This window comes from Chenopodium quinoa, unplaced genomic scaffold (genome assembly GCF_001683475.1).
Source record: "Chenopodium quinoa cultivar QQ74 unplaced genomic scaffold, ASM168347v1, whole genome shotgun sequence".
NCBI lineage: Eukaryota > Viridiplantae > Streptophyta > Magnoliopsida > Caryophyllales > Amaranthaceae > Chenopodium > Chenopodium quinoa.
In genome coordinates, this window is record NW_018743331.1 from 10,698,344 (window position 1) to 10,718,533 (window position 20,190).

Here is a 20,190-nt window from a genome sequence, read left to right on the forward strand (position 1 = left end):
CTAAAATCCTCTTCACACACTTTTGAGCTCTCAAAACAATCATTATCATCATCTTCCATAACTACAAAACTTTTAGAAACTACATTTACACTCAACATTGATGACAATTGACTTCTCATCTCCTCATTTGCTTTGCCATTCTTCTCCTCCATCTTTTTCATCATTACCATTTTTGGCTTTGCATAATCTCCAAACATCTCATCTCATATGGCTCCAAATTAGAATTCATCTCTAATTCTTTCAATTAATTACTAATTTGATTATAAAGAGACTCAAAGCTAGGCTGTAAAGATTGAAAAGATGAAGAGCATAAAGGATCATCATGGGAAGAGGAATCATGTGCAAGCATGTTGGGATCAACATAAGAGATATGAATGGCATCATCAAAATGGGGAATGGGGGGCACAATTAGGCATGCAAGATTCATCAAACGTGGAACATGAAACATCACAATTATCCTTAGAAGTATTTGAATAACCATAACAACGATAATTAGTATCCCTAGCAAACCACACATAAAATCCTAAGAATTATCGATTGACAATTCTTGAAATTCACCATTTAACATGCTTTCAATAATGTCTCTAGTTTGCTCATTCAACTCATGATAACAAATCTCATACGCCTCCCAAAGTTCACAACCATGGTAACTTATGAAGTTCTCTAGCCTATTAAAGTACACCTAAGATGGCTCATTTTCAAATTGAGGAAACGAGGTACTTGCCATTTTTTACAAAACAAACAAAAGTCAAATAAAAGAAAAGTAAATACAAAGACCTAGACTTAAACAATAAAAAACACTCAAGCATAGACACCGTTCCTCGGCAACGACGCCATTTTGATGTAGGGAAAACTAGGTCATTGACTAATCCTCCCTAAGGTCAAACAAATTTATAATCACTTAACAAACCCTAATACAAGTATAGAGGTAAGTCAAGGGTCGAACCACAAGGAACATTTATGATTAAGTATTTTCAATTAACGCCTAAGCTAGGTCGAAGTCATCAAGGGTGAAGAAAGACTATTCTAACAATATTCAACTACCAAAACGAAGCAAGAATCAAACAAACTAAACACTAGGGAATGAGGATCAACATGTATCATGATAATTGCACAAATTTGGGAAAGGTCAAGCTAATTAATAGTTGCCAGGATTAATGGTAAGAGCTATCAATTGGAATTGAATAGCTATCACCTAATCGTCAAACTAGGTCTCCACTATGAATGACAAACTAGGAGAATCACAATTCAAACCAATCAACAATTGCAAATCCTAAATCAAGTGGTCATGTCAAAAGGATTTACAATGCAATCTAGTTTAGTCATCAAGGCCTAATGAAACTAAACACATGCAAAATTCCATTAATCAATTTAATCTCAACAAAAATAAACCAAAATTCCCAAATTAATCACAAGAATCAATCAAATATGCTTCACCCAAACCCTAGCAAGCAAACTACTCAAGACACTTCATCATCAAATCAAAGCAAGTAATTAAAATCAAGAATAAATCAAATGTGAAGTACAACAAATCAAATCAAGATTCAAGCAATAGAACTATATCAAACAATGAATACAAGAAGGCAATAAAGATGAGATAGAGTAAGAAATTCTCATTGAATAGTTGAGAATATACCAAAGCAATTGTCACACTTGATTCTTCAATCACTCAATTCTCCATTGATCTTCCTCACTTTCTCTCTCTAAATCTACTCCTAATTTAAGCCTAATCTAATCTCTCTCTAAAATTTGCTAAAATGAAGTCTCATCAAGTCCCCATGAAAATAAAAGGAAAAGCTATTTATAGTATAACTAAATACAAAGAAAATACGGCATAAACCAAAAACAGACCTAGTCGGGACTGCCCTCTCACAAGCATGCGCGCCCGCGATAAACTAGGTACGGAACAGAGACCCTCGGCGGCGCGCCCGCAAAGACATCCTACGTGCGTAGGTAGTGCATGCACGCCCGCGCTTCCTGGAGAAGGACACTTCTTAGGTGCTCACATTGTAGGATAAGTGCGCCCCTCATGATACTCACGAAACATGGCAGTTTCAAAACGCTATTTGTAGTGGGTTCAACACCTAAATTTCATGAGAGCGCAACAACTAAGACTTGGAATTAGCCATTACTTTGCTTCATGAGCTATCCACAAGCTAGGACTTTACACCAAAAGTCTCCTCCAACCCGGAAAATCAACGTGAATGGGTCCCGAGCTTTGCCTTAGAGCTATAAAGACAAGAATAGAAGAGAAAAGACAAGAATAACCACAAAAGTGAACGAAAACACAAAATAAGCAAGAATGAAGAAATTAATGAACAAATGAACAAAACTAAGCAATTTTTTAAGAAAGAAGGCTATAAAAAGAAGGTAAAAACAACCTAAAATACTACCCTATGAGTGCCATAAATGACACTCATTAATTGAATTAGCTAAATGAATGTGTTTGATTTTCATTTAACAAAGCTATGTGAATCAAATGAAAGTCAAAACACATTCAAACAAAGTTTTTTGCATAAAAAGAAGGTCAAAACATTCAACAAATAATTGAATTAATTTTATTTGATTCAATCAAATTAAATAAACAAAATGAATTTAAGCAAATGATTCAATGTGTTTCAATTTTCATTTCAATTTTGTTTAAATCAAAATCGAAAATTTCATTTGCTTTGTTGAATGCATTTAACTAAAAGTATTAATATTAGACTAATCTAATAGATTTAACAACTAACTCATTTGTTAATTGAAACAATTGAAAGTCAAACACATTATTCAATTGATTCAAAGTTAGCTTTTCGAATATTAATGTTTGAATCAAAGTCAAATTGTTTTATTAAATAATTGATTTGAGTAAAGTATTTAAAGTAAGTAAAGCATTTCTTTATTTGTTAAATTACAAACACTCCTCTTGAATTATTTGAAATAATTATGATTAAAATTCAAATTATCTATCAAATTAATTAAATTAATACTTTCAATAACAATGTTTAAACTATTAAATAATTATTAAATTGAATTTGAAAATCAATTTAATTTGTTATAATTAAACTTTTTGAGCTAGCTAGATACAAAGTTTAATTAAATCTAATTTAATCAACAAACTTTCATAATTATTTTACTAGTAATTATTTTGAATTAGCTAATACTTTGTTTGATTAAAATTTAGAATAAATATGTTAATTGTTCATTTGAATTGAATGACTAAGTAACACCTAACATCAATTTATTTGAATCATAAAATAAAATGCATTTTAATGAATTTGTCTCAAATGAAATTCAAAACACAATTCAATTGAATTAAATGAAAGGCAAATGCATTTAAAAAATATTTGACTTTCATTTTATTCAATTAGCTTTGTTTGAATGTGTAATCAAAATTTGACTTTTAACTTTAAAATACATTTGACTTAATTAAAAATGCTATTTCATTTGAAATAATTTTGACTTTGACTTTTGGCTTTATGACTTTCATTGTTTATTAAAAATGAATGCATTTGGCTCAATTAGCTTTGTTAAATGTGTTTAAATTCGAATCAATTTAGAATCAATGATTAATTTCATTCAAATACATTTGTTTTAACTTTGTTTGAATAAATGAAAATAGATAATTTTGTTTTTAAGTCAATAACTAAAATTATTGACTTTATTAATCAAATAAACAATTAACATATTTTTTTAAACAAAGTTGAATTTTTATTTATTTTGACTTTAGCATTCAATTTGAATTTAATTTTACTGATTCAAATGTTAGCATTAATTTATTTTTGACAAATTTCAAATGTTGATAAATTAACTTTGATTTAACAGATTAGTCAGATGAACAATTAAAATATTTTTTCAATGAAAGTTGATTTTTTAGTTATTTTGACTTTAACTGCAATTAGAATTTAATTTTAATGATTCAAATGTTAGCATTAATTATTTTTTGACAAATTTCAAATGTTGAAAAAATTAACTTTGATTTACCAAATTTTTTTAAACAAATTAAATGTGTAAATGTCAGTTAAAGTTTAATTTTGTTTCAATTTTAAGTAATAATTTATTTGACATTGATTCAAATTGACTTTCAATAAATTCACTTTAACACTTTAATTGATTTCCAACTTTAAGACTTAAAATTTAAATAATAATCAAATAAAACATAACAAAGTAGTCAAATGTTAAACTATAAATTAAATTAACTCATTGAATCAAATAATAACGTCAAACTTTGTTTATGTTTTAAAAATATTAAAATACTAATTTTTATTCAAAGCTAATTTCAAAATTAGCTTTTAACATAAAATTTGATTAAATCATTATTAAAACTAGGCTTAATTAGAAAATAACACCCAAAAAATCCCCGATTTTGATTATAACACCACAAAAAAAAAACTTTATAACACCACAAAAAAAAAAAAAAAAATTGGTTTCACCATCACTTAACTTTGTCAACCAAAAAAACTGTTAAGTGGGGCCATAATTGACACGTGTCAATAATTTTTTGGTTTAAAAAATTAAAATAAAAAATCTATCCCTAACCCCAGCCAACCCCACCGCCGGAGCCACCTGCCCAGCAGCCGACACCCTAACCTAGGCCATCGGCATCCCCTGTCCCCACCCAAAATCGACGAAAACAAGCCCCACCACTCGTTCTTTCCTTCCCACTCCTTGAAAACCGACGGAAATTGATGAAAATCGATGAAAACCACCACCCATTCTTGTCTCCTACCACCGCAACATCACGCCACCACCACCTACCTCAGCAGCATCACTGAACTCCCTTCTCTTACCCAGATCTGTCGTCGAAACCCCAACCCACACCCAATCCCAAACCCAATTACCGCTTTACATCTCTCATATTCACCGTCACCGTCACCGTCACCTGAACCCAAACCCGCACCCAACCCAAATCGAATTGGGGCTGAGGCGGGGTTGTTCTGGTGGTCGGCTAGGCTGGCCTAGTTTCGTCGGTCGGCTAAGGGGAGTCGGCAGTACGGGTTGGGGTGACGACGAAGGGTAGGGGGAACCGGCGCTGGTGGTGAAGGTGGTGGCTGGGTTATTTGGGTTTTTTTTAAAAAAAAAATTTCTTTTTTTTATATTTTTTTTATTAATTTTTTTAATCCAATAGTATAGTGACACATTTTTTTTATCCAATAAAATAATTGACACGTGTACAATGTGGGGCCCACTAACGGTTTTTTGGGATGGAAAAGTTAAGTGGTGGTGAAACCAATTTTTTGGTTTTTTTTTGGTGTTATAATCAAAGTTTTTTTTTTTTTTTTTTTTTTTTTTGTTTTTTTGTTGTGTAATAATCAAAATTTGGGTTTTTTTGAGGTGTTATTTTCTAAAATTTCCTCAAAACTAATTAAAAGTGTTAAAACTATCAAAATTTGTCAACAGTTGAACAAACTTTCAAAATCCAATTTGAGAGTTTTAATAAATATTTAACTATTGAGTCAAATAAAAAATTTAATTTAATTAACTTAAATCAAATTCACTTAACTAAGGTTTGATTTAATTTTTTTTTTCTAATAACTTTAAAATGATTAATAAAAAAACTTTCATTTACTTAAATCAGATATTGAATTCAAGTTAAGTTGTTAATTAACATTTGATTATTGACTTTATAAGTTTGACAAAATTTTGATACATTGTGTAAATTTTGATTATGTTAAATGATTAATAGCTAATGTTATTAAAGTTAAATCAATTAAATAAAATATTCAGTTGATACAATATTTGAGTTTATATTGATTAAATCATTCAACAAATGTATACAAATATTTATGTTAATATTTGATTTAAACAAAATCAATTTGATAAATTATTTTTAATTAATTGCTAATTAAAGTCAAACACATTCAAACAAAGCTTTTAATTAAAATGATTTAAACATTTAACAGTTATAAAATTTAGATTTTTCAAATACATTTGATTTAAACTAATAGCTAATGTAAGCTAATTGTTTCAATTGAATAAATCAAAACTTGAATTACTTTCAACTAATGACTTCAAATGTATTCAAATGCATTTGACTGATCTATTTTTCGAAATAACAAATTTTAAAAAGTCAAATTAGCTAATTGAATCTATTAATTCAATTCAAATTAAAATGAAAAACCAAACTTTCATTTGTTTCAAAAAGCTTTGTTTGAATGCATTTATCTTTCAATTGATTCAATTAGCTTTTTTGAATGCATTTGACTTTTATTTGATTCAATTAGCTTTGTCTGAATGCATTTGAGTTTCATTTGATTCAATTATCTTTGTTGTATGCATTTAACTTTTATTTTATTCAATTTGCTTTGTTTGAATGCATTTGACTTTTATTTGCTTCAATTAGTTTTGTTGAATGCATTTGACTTTTAATTAGCTTTGTTGAACACATCAAAGTTAACAACAACAATATTTGATTAATTTCATTTATTTGAAAATCAAAATTAAGTATTTAATAGTTTTTGAATCAAATAAATTTCAAATAAATCAAACGTAATCAAATTGACTTTTTAGTAATTGATTTTAATCAATTAAATAATAAGTTTAATTAATAACCTAGAAATTATCTTTGATATGTTTTTGATTCAAACCAATTCTAATTTGATTCAATTAATTAATTTTTTTTTATGTTTCAATTAATTTGATATTCATTTGCATTTTTTCAAAATCAAATTAACATTAAAAGATATTTAAATGAATTTGACATTCAAATAAAGCTTTGAATCAACTATTTGACTAATCAAAAATAAAAGTCATTGTTTCAAGTCAAGCTTACCTTGTCTTTCCTTTGATTTCGTCAATTTGATTTAAAGGCTAACTTTAATCTATCAATTAAGTAATTGTTTAAAACTGACTTTCAAATTACTTTTACGTCTTAACAAATCTAATTGACTTTTTAAAATTGACTTCCAAATTCAATTGATTCAAAAATAATTAAATTTGTTTCAATTAGCTAATTAAATAATTAATTTTGTATTCAATTGAAATATTAATAAATATTTAAGTCTAAAAAGTATTTATAATTTAAATCATGTGTGATTTTTTTTTATTTCAAATAATTGACTAACATTAATTTGATTGAAAGTTTTTTAATAATAAATTAGCTAATTTTTAAAAAAAAAAGAGATTTTTTTGAATGCATTTGACTTTCATTTGATTTTCTAATGTTTAAATCAATTAAATTTATGAATCAAAAGCTTTCAACTTTGTTTGATATTTAAACAAAGTTTTCATTCAAATTGTCAAACAAAGTCAAATGCTTTTAAACAAAGTTAATTGAAACAAAGCATTTGATTCATTGTATCAAAAAGTCAATTTGACATTCAAACAAAACTAATTGAATCAAATGAAAGCCAAATGCATTCAAACAATGCTTTTTGAATTTATTTTAATTTTGATTAATTTAGCATTTGGTTTATAATTCAAATAGTCAAATGCATTCATAAAAATCAAATACAATAATTAACTTAATTCAAATTAATTTTGACTTTAATTCATTTAAAAGTTGTGTTTGACTTTCATACAAATCTGTTAATTTACAAATTGACTTTATAAATTAAATGAATATTAATTAGATTTATTTGATTGAATAACTAATATTGAATAAATAATTGATTCAATGCATTTGACCGTGTATTTGATTTAATTAGCTTTATTTTTAGTCAAATGAAATTACTTGTTATCTTTAACATGCTAATTGATTCAAAATTTTCAAACAAAGCTTTGTTATGTTATATATAACATTAATTAAAAAGCTAACTAATCCAATTTCATTGATGTCATTAGTAAAACTACATTTAAATCATTACATTAACAAACTGATTTACAATTCAACATTTTAATCAAATGAATTAGTTAAATAAATTCAATCTAAATATATTTTGTTTTAATTTGACTTTCTTTCAATCATTAATTTAAACTTGAATTTAACTTTTTTATCGTTTGAATTTATTAAACAACCAAATGAAAGTTGCCAACGTAAATCTTGAATGATGAGCGACAATCCGGTTCAGGGAAAGTTGTCAATGCCACGTAACAATCCATCATAGGAAAATGTTGCTACAATGAAATGACAATTCGCATCTTAGAAAAATTGCCAAAGTCCAACTTAGGAAAAGTTGCCAATGCTGCGTAACAACCCGACATAGGAAATATTGCTACGATCGACAATCTATGCCTTAGAACATAACTCTCGAAAGACAATCCACTTTGGAAAATTTGCCAATACTATGTGACAATCCATTTAGGAGAATATTGCCACAATCGACAATCCGCGTATTGGAACATTTGCTGGACGAGCCAAACGACAACCCGCTTTGGGAAACTTTTGCCATCACTGACTATGAATGACAATCCACATCGGGGAACCTTTGCCGAAATATTGAATAACGACTCATGACAATCCTCTTTGGGAATTTTGCCATATAGAACTCGGTGAATGACAATCCAATCTTGGAAAAAATTGCCAAAGGATTTGATGAGTGTATGACAATCCAAGCTCGGAAAAATTGCCAAAGGAGATGACTTGTGACAATCCATTTTTGGAAAAATTGTCAGCGGGGGTAATGTACCTAAGCCTTGCAAAAAAGTCAAATTTTACCAAAGGACCTTGACAGTTGGTTGGCTTAAGGTTGACTCAAGGCTTGGTGTAACTCGATGTACTCAAATCGATTTGATGTGTTATGACACATGTGTGCAAACTTAACTCAATGTGGTGTGACTTAATGTGACTCAATGTGCATGACTCGTGTGTGCATTGTGTGACTCGAAAGTGCAGAAGAGCAAAAATTTTCCGTCATTTTTGTGGAGAGTACTGACTTTCTTCCGAAAAGAAAGACGTGAAAATGAAAAATGTTAGTGAAAAATGAAGTTTTTGAACTTCCTCAAGATGAAAAGAATAAATCAAGCGATGGTGCATGTTGAGTAGCTTAATTAAGTGTATGTATTAATCGTTGTATCTCATGGTGCAAAGATTGATGATTCGATAATGAAAGTATTTGGGTATCTTAGACTCGGAGGCTAAGTACCTCATACTTTGTGATGTGATGATGATTATAATAATGAGTGATTCTAAGATGACAAGGCATGATTCAAAATTGTATTAGGATTTCATGAGAAAGGATCTTAGGGAAGGATTACTTGGCTACATATTTGTGATGTGTGTGAGAATGATGCTAATGTTAGGCTGCAAAGGCTAAGGGTGTGGAAAAATATTTTGAGAAAAGCCAAATGATGGTGACTCTTAGGCTGGGTAAGCTAATGAAGTAGGGATCAAGCCCCCAAATCTAGCTCTAAAGGGATATGGATGAGCATTGGAGATCCCTTAATATGATCATGCATGAGTGTGAATGAATAATTATTGCGGTCGCACCCCAATGTGAGGTTGCCTACGTATCCATTAGGAATTAAGCCGAACGTAGCTCTAGCTGAACCTCGCACAAGTGTGTGTATACCTCAAGGAGGTCTTTCAAGGGTTGTAACGAGGTTAGGCTAAAGGTTGAAAAAGAAAGGATAAAGGATCAAGACCCTAAATAAGCCCCCAAGGTGTGCAACCTTGCATTTAAATCTTGGTATTTATAAGCTTGAGGTTTTCTCACTTTTGAACTCTCTTTTTTCTGTTTTTGCATTTGAATTTTGTTTTTGAATCTTCTTTAGATAAATGTGGGCAATCCTGATCATGCGGTCTATCACTCACTTGGCATTCATATTTTTCAGGCACGGTGCCGAGCACTCGATAAGAGACGCAATCTGAGAAGTGTTCACATCAAAGACATTGGAACACTTGCCCTTTTGCACACTTTTATTGCTATTTGAACTTTTGAAACTTTGGAACTTTGGTAAAAATCAATCAAGCTTTTGTACTTGGCTTTGAAAATTGCATAAGTTTCACATCGTCCCATCCCAAGGTTAGGTAGATGGGGGTTGAAAAAAGAAAGGTTTAATCGTTAGGCGAGGCTCAAAGTGGTTTATCAAGAAAGGATTGTATATTTGAAAAGGTAAAGGTGATATGATGTGGCTACAAAGGGGGTGCCTCAAATCATTGGTATACCTTTTGCTTAGTTTGGCATGGATGATTTTTTTTTTCTTTATTAAATGCAATGCAATGCAACGATCATATGCAAGGAAATTAATACTCATCTTATTAAAATGGAAAAGATAAAACAAACTCATGAAGTAAATCTAAGAAAATGAAGAAGGTGCCTATGCTAGAATTATTAGGGAAAAGGGAAATAAAAAACAAGAAAGAAAAATCATGAAATCTTGTCGTTGAAGCCTGCCTCGTGCTTTGTGCTTATCATCACTTGGTCTTCTTGCCAGTTGGAGGGAATGGAAGCTTGTTTGCATCAATAAGATCTTGAATGAGGTTTTGAAACCTGTAACGTTCATCTGTGGTATGACCATTGCCTCGATGGTACTTGCAATAAGAGTTGGGATTCCACCTCGAAGATCGCTTTACCGGTGTTGGATCCTCAGTGGGACCAATAGGCTTGATTAAACCTCGATCATGGAGACGGTTGAAAGCAACATCATAGGATATTCTAATAGGTGTGAATTCTCTTTTGGATTTCTTGGCTTTTGAAGCGTCTTTATCAAGGGCCCAGATTTCATCAGCATCAATGTCATTAAGGTAGTTGTTATGGGACGAAGCGGAGGAAGGATTGTCGTTCTTCATGCCCTTTCCATTATTGATGTTGTGATTAGCCTTCAAGAGGTCATCTTCAATGTTAATGCCTATGTGTTAGGATCCAACCTCTTTCATCATGTATTTTGCTTTCTTATGTCTTTATTTAGCTTATGTTAAACTTTCAATGTATTCGTGTAAGTAGTTTAGGCGCTAGAGGAGATTATTGTGTTACTGTCATTTCAGTGTTCACTAGTATTTCTCCATGTAAACAATATAAAGCTCTATATGGAGCGATGGTTGAATGAATGAAAAAGCTCCTATTCGGGTTGCCTTGCTTTAAGACTTGTGTGTTGATTTAAGCCTTTATAGATATTGTGCTTGCCTTGTTTTAAAGCTCCCCACCAAACCAAGAGACTCTCAAAGACGCCTACATCCTTGTCGGTTCCGCTTGTGCTCGCTTTGAAGTATCGGCCGTCACAAGCCCCGACCCTGCACTCGTTACTAACGATTGCCTCATTGAGATACCTTTGGTCCGTGTCGCTGTGTGCCCACGAACCTCTCTCACTCTAGGCTTGCGTTCTTGTTTCTAAAAGATAAGAGCGCGCCGCACGATCCGGTGTCAAACCACTCGGACCGTGACAGTTGGTATCAGAGCCAACGCTGCATCGTTGCCTAAACTCGTGTTCAAGTAGCACGCTAGTGATGGAAGATAATCTCGAATACACCTTCGAACAACGGCTGGCCTGGCTTGAGGGCAAGTCCGAACAATGGGCCTTCCTAGAAGAAAGGGTGCCCAAGCTCGAAGATATTGTGATCAAGCAGGATAATGAAATCAGCATTCTACGTTCCACAATAGATGAACTGTTGGAGCAATTGAATTGTGTCCAGGCACTAGCTGATGAGGCACTCGACAAGTGTGCCACTATGCATGCTCCTCAAGGCTTTGGGGGCAGTGGGGGTGCAAAGATAAAGCCGCCCAAGCCCCAAACCTTTGATGGGGCAAGAGATTTGAAGCAAGTAGACAACTTCATCTTTGACATGGAACAATACTTCCGGATTTGTCAAATAGAGGATCCCTTCAAGGTGGATACTACCACCATGTATTTAGTGAAGGACGCGAAGTTTTGGTGGCGCACCAAATATGCCGACATTCAAGCAAAACGAATCACGCTTGATAGTTGGTAGGATCTCAAGAAGGAGATTAAGAACCAGTTCTGCCCGGATAACACCGAGTTCGTGGCTCGCACAAAGTTAACCACCCTACACCACAAGACTTCCATTCGAGAATATGTGAAGGAATATTGTGCGTGCATGTTAGAGATCCAAGATATGTCAGAGAAGGATCGGTTGTTCAACTTTGTGCGAGGTTTGAAGGATTGGGCGCAACGTGAGATTGGCGCCAAAAGATAGACACTCTAGCTGGTGCTATAGCAGCAGCTGAGAAGTTAATGGATTACTCACCTGATAAGGGCCTTAATCAGAAGAAGGGGAACAATGGACAAGCAACAAGCACTCCTAGAAGCCAACACCCCGCCTCCCAAGTTAGCTCAAACAATGTTGGGAGTAGGTACAACAAGATTGTGGGGGACGACTCTAGAAGGAGTGGAGCTTCCTCTTCATCAAGTAAGGGAAGCACATCAACCTTCTCAACGGGGAACAGACCCCTAACATGCATCCTCTGTCGGGGCCCTCACAAGTGGTTCGAATGCCGTCATAAGGGAGAAATCGATAGTCTCCAAAAGAAGTTATCGGCGATGATGGTGGAGTCAAAACAGACCAAAGAAGCATGCGAGGTAGAACCCGATGAGGAAGAGCCCTCAAGGCTGGGCGCGGTGCACATGTTGTACGCCATGGGAAAGGAAGAGCCCGAGGAGAGGTCCAAAAACACTGAGTTGATGTATGTAGAAGTGTTGGTGAATGGGAGGAGGGGCAATGCGATGATTGACATCGGGGCCACCCATAACTTCATATCCCAAGGAGAAGCTCGAAGATTGGGGCTGAAGCTGATTCAAGAAGGGGGTAGTATGAAAGCTGTTAACTCAGCCGCCAAGCCAGTTCATGGGGTTGCAAGGAACATCCCAACAAAGCTGGGGGACTAGAGCGAAAACCTGGATTTCACTGTAGCCACCATGGATGACTTTAACCTTGTACTCGGTATGGACTTCTTACGTGCAAGTAAAGCTGTCCCGATGCCCCACCTGGGGTCAGTATTAGTAGCTGGACAACAGCCTTGCCTCCTCAAGACTTGCAAGATGAGAAAAGGGTCTAAAGGCCCCCTCCTTTCGGCAATGCAACTAAAAAAGGGGTTGAAAAGGAACGAACCCACATTCGTTGCTACTCTATCAGTGAAAGAGGATGAAGCCCCTCATGAAATCCCCGCAGCTTTAGATAAGCTTCTCACGGAATTTGAGGACCTCCTCCCCAAAGAGCTCCCAAAGGTGCTTCCTCCTAGGAGGGTTGTGGATCACGAGATTGAACTTGTTCCTGGTTCGAGGCCCCCTACTCGAGGCCCTTACCGTATGGCCCCTCCCGAGCTAGCGGAACTTAGAAAGCAACTGGAAGACTTACTAGAGTCAGGATTCATCCGCCCCTCGAAAGCTCCTTATGGAGCTCCCGTGCTCTTCCAGAAGAAACAAGATGGGAGCCTCCGATTGTGCATAGACTACCGAGCCCTCAACAAGGTCACAGTGCGGAATCATTACCCCATTCCGTTGGTGGCGGACTTGTTCGATCAACTAGGGGATGCAGTGTTCTTCGCGAAGTTGGATCTGAAATCTGGCTACCACCAGGTTCGCATTGGTCAAGGAGATGAACCGAAGACCGCATGTGTAACGAGATAAGGAGCATTTGAGTGGCTAGTTATGCCGTTTGGGTTGACCAATGCCCCCGCAACCTTCTGCACCTTGATGAATCAGGTGTTCCATGAATTTCTCGACAAGTTTGTAGTGGTGTACCTGGATGACATTGTAATTTATAGCAAGACCTTTGAAGAACACCTCGACCACTTGAGAAAGGTGTTTGAGAAGCTGCGAAAACATCATCTGTTCGTCAAGCGAGAAAAATGTGCTTTCGCCCAAGAAGAAGTTGGGTTCTTGGGACACTTTGTAGGTAAAGGCCGCATAAGGATGGATCCAAAGAAGATACAAGCAATTCAGGATTGGAAAGATCCAAGGAACACTTCCGAGCTTCGGTCCTTTCTAGGCTTGGCAAATTATTACCGCAGATTTATCAAGGGATACTCCGAGTTGGCCAGTCCCCTCACCGACCTCTTGTAGAAGGATCGTCGTTGGGAATGATCAGAGAAACAACAAATAGCTTTTCAGGAATTGAAAGATTCAGTAATGAGAGAGCCAGTCCTCGCTCTCCCTAACCCCAACAAACCCTTTGAAGTAGAGATAGACGCTTCCGATTTTGCCTTGGGAGGAGTATTACTCCAAGATGGCCACCCCATCGCATTCGAGAGTCGGAAGTTGAACAGTGCGGAAAGGAAGTACGCAGCACAAGAAAAGGAACTCCTAGCTATTGTGCACTGCCTTAGGGGCTGGAGACATTACTTGTTGGGCTCGAAGTTCATCGTCCGCACCGACAATACTGCTGCAACCCACTTTCTCTCTCAGCCTAAGTTGACGGGAAGACAGGCTCGATGGCAAGAATCCTTGGCTGAGTTCGATGTAGAGTTTGCATACAGAACAGGGGCTAGCAACAGGGTAGCAGATGCGCTGAGCAGGCGAGCATACCTGGCACCCCTACAAAGATTAGCCCTTTTAACTTCAAGCAACGTCACTACCTCTGTGCGTGATCAAGTCAAAGCTTACTTAGGAGATGATCCGATGACAGGAACCATCAAGAAACTGATTGAAGAAGGGAAAACTAGACGTTTCTGGATGGAAGACGGACTTGTCTACACAAAAGGAAAGAAACTCTTCATCCCTAGAGTAGGTGGTTTGAGAAAGATGCTCTTGAGGAAATGCCACGACACGCTATGGGCAGGTCATCCGGGTTGGCAAAGGACACTCAGCTTACTGAGCACAGGATACTATTGGCCGGGGATGAAAGAGGACGTGATGAACTACACAAGAACTTGTCTGGTATGTCAACAAGACAAGGTCGACCGACAGAAATCCGGTGGGCTCCTGGAACCATTACCAATCCCTACTCGCCCTTGGGAGAGTGTATCCATGGACTTCATTAGTGGCCTCCCAAAGGTGGACCAGCTCTCCGCAGTAATGGTGGTTGTAGATAAATTCTCAAAATATGCTACCTTTGTTCCAATGCAAAAGGCATGTGGTGCTGAAGAAACTGCCTCATTATTTTTCAAGCACGTTGTGAAGTATTGGGGACTCCCCAAGAGTATAGCGAGCGACAGAGACACGAGATTCACAAGCATATTCTGGTCAGAGTTGTTTCGGATGATGGGGTCAAAACTCAATATGTCATCAAGTCATCATCCACAATCAGATGGGCAGACGGAGAGATTCAATGGGTTACTTGAAGAATATTTGCGCCACTTCGTCAGTGCCAATCAGAAGGATTGGGTGAGACTCCTCGATGTAGCTCAGCTTTGTTTCAACGCCCAAAAGAGCTCCTCATCAAACAAGAGCCCTTTCGAGCTGACCATGGGCCAACAACCTCTCTTGCCTCACACAGTAGCAGACACCGAGGCCGGACGAAGTACTCAAGCTCGAGAATTCAAAAGGGAGTGGGAGCAAAACACAGAGATTGCTCGGGCCTACTCGGAGCGAGCAGCTAGGAGAATGAAGAAGTGGGCTGATCAAAACAGAAGACCGTTGGAGTTTGATGTTGGGGATATGGTGATGGTGAAAGTGTTACCCGAACAACTGAAGTTTTTGAGAGGAAGAGATCGAAGATTGATCAGAAAATACGAAGGCCCCATCCGCATCATAAAACGGATAGGGAAGAATGCGTACAAGGTCGAACCTTCAGCATGGATGAAGATACACCCAGTCTTTCACGTCAGCCGCCTCAAGCCCTACCACCCAGATCAAGAAGACTCAAGCCGCAACATCAGCAACCGAGCCAGCATCAGGAGCAGACAGCGCATCACCTCTTCAGCAGAGACCTAAGGATCAAGAACTTTAGTCTCCTTAGTCATATTTTTTAAGTCGACGAGGACGTCGACAGCTTAAGTGGGGGAGGATGTTAGGATCCAACCCCTTTCATCATGTATTTTGCTTTCTTATGTCTTTATTTAGCTTATGTTAAACTTTCAATGTATTCGTGTAAGTAGTTTAGGCGCTAGAGGAGATTATTGTGTTACTGTCATTTCAGTGTTCACTAGTATTTCTCCATGTAAACAATATAAAGCTCTATATGGAGCGATGGTTGAATGAATGAAAAAGCTCCTATTCGGGTTGCCTTGCTTTAAGACTTGTGTGTTGATTTAAGCCTTTATAGATATTGTGCTTGCCTTGTTTTAAAGCTCCCCACCAAACCAAGAGACTCTCAAAGACGCCTACATCCTTGTCGGTTCCGCTTGTGCCCGCTTCGAAGTATCGGCCGCCACAAGCCCCGACCCTGCACTCGTTACTAACGATTGCCTCATTGAGATACCTTTGGTCCGTGTCGCTGTGTGCCCACGAACCTCTCTCACTCTAGGCTTGCGTTCTTGTTTCTAAAAGATAAGAGTGCGCCGCACGATCCGGTGTCAAACCACTCGGACCGTGACACTATGTCATAGATGGCCTTGAAGGTGCTTAAAGGTTGATATTTTAGTTGCTTATAATACTTGTCTTGAAGATTTTTAATGAACATTCTCACAGAGTCTTTTTCATCTAGGGCCTTGATCATCTTAGCAGAAACTTCCTTCCACCTATTATAGAATTTGGTGAAGCCTTCATTGTCCTTTTGCTAAAGGATTTCGAGCTCTCTATAGTCAATCTTTACTTGTTTGTTGCACTTGTACCTGTCGATGAAAGTATGCGTAATACCATCCCAAGTAGCCACTTTCTCAGAGTCCATAGAAAAAAGAACCATTGCTGACATATTGGTTCTAAAGAAAGAGAGAAAAGTGAGGGGAAAGCTTTCTTATCAATCCCCTTGATTCCCATTATTGTCTTAAAAGCTCTTAGGTGAAAGTAGTGGTTATCTGTGGGTTTGAACTTAGGAATGTTAGTGGCAGAGAACTTGTGCGGAAGTCCTTTTTCCTGTGATATTCCCTTAGAGCTTAGGCCAAGATACTTATAGTCATTGGATACTTAACTTAGGCCCTGTTCGATGCGCTTGATTCGATTGTCTTAGGTGGAAAATATTTGCCAGGGTCTTCGACCTTCTCCATTCGAGTGCCGAGTCCTTTAACTAGATCAACAAGACTATCCACGATTTTTTTGGAGTTTGTCAACATCTTCTTATTCAGGTGTTGCCATTGGTTTCTTCCTTTTTCGAACTGGGACTGGGTTCTGGAAAAGGATTATTTGTACAAACAAAGGTGTTATCTCGAATTGAGCGCCCTTCTTTCCTTGACTAAACACTATGGAAAGGGAAACCATGGGTACTCATTGTCAATCACATGACTCAAACTCGATTCAACATGATAGATGGGGGAAGATCATAGTGTATGAGGGGAATGATGTGCATGGAAAGCATGAAAGATTAAATTATGTGATGGTGGAAAGTGTTCAAGAAGGAAAGTGTGAGGTATGTAATGTACGGAAGTTGATGTAGAAGGGAAAAGATGTATTTGTGGAAGGGTATGAAAATTTCCAGGAATGAAAAAGACCCTCAACTCAAATGACGGAAAGGACGACTCATGTGTGGACCTAAGATATGGTCATGGCGTGAAAAAAGTATGTACAAAGTGTGTGCAAAGACTCGTGAGTGTAAGTGATATATACATGACTCGTGTCATGACCATGTGACTAGACATGTGGTTAGACTCAAACAAGACCAAAGAAAGACCATGTATGTACATTAAACTGGTTAATCGTGATGGTGAAACTCGACGCAAAGACTCGAAAAGAAACAGCTAATCCATCGCATAGCGATGGAACTATCGCGTGGTGATGACTTTATTGTGACGCGTCAAGCTTGACACAGCGCGATGGTAACCATCGTCATGTGCCACGAGTTTAAGGTGCTGCCCAAATGTTGGAACATCCCAGTGACTCATTTTCAGTCGTTCTTTCGAAGGTTTAAACCTATAGTCTTCTAGGTTCGAGCATATCCATAACTTAGGTTCATATTAATTAACCAAATTAATTAAGCAAAGTCCTTTGGGTTAGTATATACAAGTCATATGTACAAGAACCAATTTAAGACAAAGGTTAGTTTGTATAGGCATATGTACAAGAATAAATGTTAGTTTAATCACAAACAAGCTATGCAAAAGTAGACAAGTAGTCAAGTAGTCACAACATGATGCAATGAGTTTGCCACCTAACCATGGCTCTAGTTCTCTAAGGTCAAGGATTATGGTGTCCAAGAGGGTCCATGGTTAAGATTCCGGATGCATCGCATGGAAGCCTTACCTTAGAAGGGTTGGCACGATGGACGAGACCCCGCAAGTTAAACTTAACTCTATGGTTTGGTGAATTCAACAAACTTGGATGCACCCATTATTGCACAGAGCGTTTATTAGAGTGGACGGAGTGTGAATTCCCAAGGGCTAAAACCATATGTAAAACACATATGGGTTCATAAAGGTAAAAAAACTTAATCAGGAATTAAAATCGCCGAGACAGTCGGGCAAAACAGGAAGACATAATTCTAGCGCAGAATCGCCAGATCCATCGCTTGACGGGAGAGTCCATCGTCCAGCGACAACTCCATCGTGGCACGATGAAGCTGTCGTCCGGCGTTGGATGCTGACGTCCTGCAGCAGTTTTAATTTTTAATGTATTTTCTGAATTTTCGTAGTGTCTTTTCGATTCTAGTTGTGAAAAATAGTTTCGGCCTTTCCTACGTTTATGTGCTATGTTTTTGACGCATTACAGATGGTCTTTTCAATGCGAACCTTTTTATGCTTATGCCACAATGTTAATCAAATTACGCACATGAATATCTAGAATATTTCAAGTTTTATCCACTCATTCTAAATCAATTGCTAAAATAATTAAGAATCAATTTAGAAATCTTTCCCAGTGAAGTCGGTAAAAAACTATAGGGAATTTTTCAAACTCATCTTTTGAGCCCTACTGTGGTTCATGCTTTTAGGCATGCTGGCGTTCCAAGGAAAAAGAAGCTAGAGATAAAAGAGTCTCCAACAAGTTTTAGGAACTTGTAAACCGTTCACGGATGTGAAGGTTACTCCCCATTCACGATCACGGAGATTGCTAACTCCATAGTGGTCCGAAACCATGATTGGATGTTCGGAGATGATGATACGAATTGAAAGGAATGGTGTCCTTCCAACAAGTGTATTATTCTGATAGAGGGTTCAGAATTATTAGAAAGCTAATTCTTCGGTGAGGTCAAGTGATCGGAATGCCTAGGTGGAGGTCGCTTCCAATTAGTAATATTAATGTGTAATTAATATTACAGCTTAATCTTGACTGAACCCTTCAGGTCACACCCAATTGGGTAACCGATCCGAGACGACGAATCACTCCGAAGGATTAGATGAGTCGTTAGAGTATTACGAACAAAGATGTCGAATGTCGAGCTTAGAGCGTCGAAATCGAGCGTCGCAAGTCGAGTCGAGTTTAGAATTCGACGAGACGAGAAAAATCAACAAGCGACAAGTTCGAGCTAAGCCGTAGCCTTGCAATGTGAATGTTAGGCTAGCTCAAGGTGCCTTGCGCATCACTAGGCATACCGCAAGCATGCTAGCAAGGCTGGTGCACAAGGCCGCAAGCATGCTAGCAGCTAGCGCATGCTAGCGTGCTAGTGTGCTGGACCACGCACCCAACCGCATCATCGCTAGCTCAAGCACAGCAGCAGCGCGCTATACGTGCTATGCTATGGCGATGTGTGCTAGCATAGCAGCCTCACGCACCTCGCAGCCTCTCGCACAGCAGTCGCTCATCGCAGCATGCTATGTGCCGAGGCTGTGCATGCTTGTGTGGGTGAACTCCATCGGAGGCTCTCGCGCTTGCGGAGCTAAGGCTTTAAAGTCCGAGCTCTATAGGATTGAAGCACGCGTCGAGGGTAAGAATGTCATTTCCCTTTCACTTTATTTTGTTGTTTAATTATGTGATTACATGCTTAGTTTCTTTAATTAGTGGGCGTTTCTTGGGTAGGTTTCTCTTCCGCGTAGCGTTGGATGCTACGAAACCCACCAGCGGTATTGGAGTCGTTCTCATTTTAATTATTGTAACTAATAATTAATTGAGGTGATTTAAAATGGATTTAAATTCTGGTTTTGCTTTCTAATTAGATTAGAAGCTCGTTTTAATTAGTTTTAATCTCGTATTTTACTAATTTTGGCCGACAAACCCAGATTTCGACTCACCCAGATTTCGACTCAAAAATAGTGATTTTTGGGTGTAATTGATGTTCTAAATCGTTTTTGATCCTTTCAAAGGACTATCCAGAAGCCAAAATCCACCCAAAAACATGTTTTTCGAGGGGTTTTTCGTTTTTGACGAAAAATTTTAAATCTTCAAACCTTGATTAATTATGGCATTTTAAAG